Genomic DNA, 4,627 nt, shown 5'->3' with positions numbered 1-4,627 from the left:
TATAAATCAAAAACATTTTAATTTCATAAGTAAATTTTGAATTATATAGAGTTAAATATAAAATTTATTCATTAAATAAAATTAAGACAAAATCTTTTTTTAATTTTTTTAAACTAAATTAAAAATTATAACTCATTTTTAATTATGAATCAGAATAGAAATATATAAATATATAATAATTATTATTAATTTTCTAAGTGAAATATATAAATATATAATATATAAATATATAATAATTATTATAAATTAAAACACTATTTTTTTAATTTTTATAATTATTATATAAATATATAAATATATTTATAATTAATATATAATAACTATTATATAAATTTATAAATATATAAATATTTAATAATTTTTATAAATATATAATAATTAATATATAAATATATAAATTAAAACACTCATTTTTTTAATTTTTTTTATAAATATATAAATAAAAAATTATAACTCATTTTATAAGTGAAATTATTTTAATTTTTTTAATTAAAATTATTTTAAATTTTAAAATTTGAATCAGAATATAAATATATAATAATTATTATTTATAACTCATAAATTATATCAAAATATATAATTATTATTATTCATTACTCATAAATTATATCAAATTTATGATATATCAAATTTATGATATATGAATTAATTAATATCCTAGAATTAATTTTTGGGATTTTTAGATTTTTTTTTTTGTTTTTTCGGAGATGCATCTCCGAATTAATCAAAATCCCAATTTTTGGGATTTTTTCGGAAATACACTTCCGAACTCTGGAAAAATTTAAAAAAATAAAATTTCGGAAATGCATTTCCGAAGCAGGGTAAAATGGGGTTTTCTCTGGGGTGACCCCCATAGGGAGGTGGGTAAAGAAAAACTCAAAATTAAAATCAAAGTGAATCAATACAATTAATAGGTATAAAATGAAAGTGAATCAATAATTTTCTCAAGATTCTTACTTAAAATAATTTTCTCCTATTTTTAGTAATAAATAATTTCCTCTCTAATAAATCATAATTCCCTATTCTCATACATAAAATAGATTTTTCACATTTTTGTATAACTATCTAATTATACTTCATATAAAAAAAATCATAATGCTAAATATTTTTGAATTTTTTTTAATTTTATTTAAATTTAATCATATTTAATTCACTTAATATAAATAATAAAGTTGTTTCATTTTTAAATATAATATATACAAATCACAAAGTGTCTATAAAAAATATACAAAAACTAAATAATAATTAGCATAATAATTTTATTGTGAAAAAAAATATAATTGTATTTTAAATAATTGTGAAATTTGTTTCAAATAATGAATACACGTTTTTTTAATTAAAAAATCACATTTTTTTCTTAATAAATAATAAAAATAATGTATTATAGTTAATAATAATAATAATCACGTAATTTATATTAATTTTTCTTAAAAATACGTGATTTTTAATATTTATTTGTAGGAAATGTTATTTTTTATTAAATAATGATTTATCTCAATTTTAAACAAATGACAATTTTGATAATTAAGAAAAATTATATTCTACAAACTTATTTTAATTTTTAATTTTCAAATTATAAATTTTTTAATATTAATAAATAATAAATGTTATATTGAAATAAAAAAAAAAATCTGACCTTCAATCAAATTTTGTTATTTTTATTTAAATAAACATATATTATATATAATTTATATACACTATAAAAATTGTTATATTTTTAAATAGTGCGTTAAAATATAAAAACTATATAAACAGTAAATATAAAAACAAACAAGGATTAATGATTAATCCAAAAATTTTATATAAAGTGAACAATGAAATTGATAATATTTTGTAATCATTTTTAAACATTTTAAAAAATATTATATATATTTTTTATTTTTACATATTTGTGTGCTTATTATTCATTATTTATGCACATTTTGAGCATTATTTTTTATTCTATTTAAAATTGAAACAATTTTATTATTTACTTTAATCAATTGAATATGATTTTTTTAAAGAAAATAAAAACGTGAGTTTTGTTTAAAATAAGAATATGTTATTTTTTTATAAAGATTAACAATTATTATAAATATATAAATAAAAAATTATAACTTATTTTGTAAGTGAAATTATTTTAATTATTTTAATTAAAATTATTTTAAATTTTAAAATTTGAATTAGGATAAAAATATATAATAACTATTATTCATAACTCATAAATTATATCAAAATATATAATTATTATTTATTACTCATAAATTATATCAAATTTATGATATGTAAATTAATTAATATCCTAAAATTAATTTTTGGGATTTTTTAAGATTTTTTGTTGTTGTTTCGGAGATGCATCTCCGAATTAGTCAAAATCCCAATTTTTGGGATTTTTTCGGAAATTGGGTTTTTCGCTGGGGTGACCCCATAGGGAGGTGGGTAAAAAAATTTTCTTCGGTTAAAAGGGAATATAGTTGCAATTGCTATTAATATAGCCTTTGAAAATTCAGACCTCAAACTTCCCACTAGGGGCTACCACCAAACCTCACCAAATTTTCAAGAACTTTTTCTTGTAAATAAAACAAGTAATTTCTTTTTTTTAACTAAATGTTATGTTGTGCCCAATAGAAGTTTGAAGTTTGTTTTATTTTTTATTGATCTAAGTTGTCAATACATATTAAATATGCATAATTAGGATTATTATTTCTTCTGAATTTTAAGAATGTCCGAAGTTCCCAAATCTTAAACCAAACTTTCCGATGCACTATATGCTAATGTTGTTCAAATGCGAGGGCACATATATTTACATCCATTAATAATATCCAAGACACCCTTAATATAACACCAACTATTTTTTTTCCATTCCATTAAAGACCCGTTTGGTGCGCAAGATAAAAGACATGATAGAATATCTCTATCATATCCTATCTCAATCCAGTATTTGCTGACACAACAAAATAAAATAAGTTAATCTTGAAACTTATCATATCCTGTTTCACTAGTTCAAATTGTTATCCTGAATATAAACTGAGTTAGAATCCGATAGAATAGGATAAAAAAATGATTTAGTAATTTACCCCTATAAAATATATTTTAAAGTAAAAAATTAAATATGACAAAATATAAATAAAAATTAATTTAATATTAAATTAAAAATATTAACAATTAATTTAATAAAATAAAAAACTAGAATATTTAAAAATAAAATAACTATTAAAATTTTAAAAATATAAATTCTAATTTTATTTTTTATCAAATTAAATATATGTTCTTGCAAGGATAATTATATATATATATATATATATATATATATATATATATATATATATATATATATATATATATATATATATATATATATATATATATATATATATATATATATATATATATATAGGTATATGGGAAAAGCTAACATGTGCCCCAAGGGCACAAGTTAATGAAATATTTATAGAAATATTTTATTGGAACGCGTGCATTTAATGTATCGAAACTTTAAATTTAACTTTATTGCATTTAATTATATTTTAACTATATTTTACTTTTTCTATATATACTAGACGTCCACCCGCACGATGTGCGGAATTTTTTTATCTAATTAATAATAAATATTGTTGTTTAAATTAATAATTTAAAATATAATAATGTGTATTAACAATAATTTAATATTTTGTGTGTCTTAAAATATAATAATATATTTTCAACAATATTAAAAAATAGAAATAAATCATAAAATTAAAATAGTAAAATTTATAGAGTAAAATGTAGATATTGTAGATAATTTATCATAATAAATTATGAGTTTGTAAATTATTAATTTTGTTTACTTCAAAATATATAGCTGCGAAATAAACATATTAAATTAGTATACAATAATAAAATAGTTTAAAAAAATAGGAATAGAAAATAAAGATAAGACACCAACAATATCTTTATTAAAAAAATGTGTTTATGTAATTGCTTAAAATATATACCTACGAAAAAACATAATCAACAATTAGTAAAATACATAAATTAAAAGTGTAAGAAAATACAAATAGAAAAATAAATAAATGACATATAACAATATAATAAATTAATAAAATAGAACATAATTGAAGACTAAAAAAAAACATGATAAGTAGAAAATAGAATAAAATAATAAAAGAAACGTCAAAAATATAATACACTATATTTCATACCTTAAAATTTAACCCTTGAACACAAAGTAAAATAAAATCAAGAGAAACACAATAATCAAGTAAATTGTTAGAAAGAAACTTATCTAATAAGAAAAAAATTGATGTTATAAATGTTAGAAAATTAACTTAAACCGAATGGAATCGAGGCTAGAATCGTGTACGGAACACTTTCCTTATAGTATTTCAAGCACTCCCAATTTGTCTTGGAGTTTCTACGCAGGAATACCCAGGATAATTCAGCCTTATCGAGTTTGCGCAAGACCGACGAAAACTCGAATGTAGCGAAGAGTGCTCTGGAATTATTCTAGAGAATTTTCATTTTTTCTGATTAAGAATTCTGAATCCAAAGTTATGATTTTATAGGCCATGCTGATATTGTTTCACAAGGTAGCGACCCTTGGTGAAACAATTTCTTTTCCAAGAGTTATGACTTTTGGCCCACAGCATGGTTCACCAACAGTTGCAAC

This window comes from Vicia villosa, linkage group LG2, assembly GCF_029867415.1.
Source record: "Vicia villosa cultivar HV-30 ecotype Madison, WI linkage group LG2, Vvil1.0, whole genome shotgun sequence".
Lineage (NCBI taxonomy): Eukaryota > Viridiplantae > Streptophyta > Magnoliopsida > Fabales > Fabaceae > Vicia > Vicia villosa.
This window is presented reverse-complemented; position numbering follows the sequence as displayed.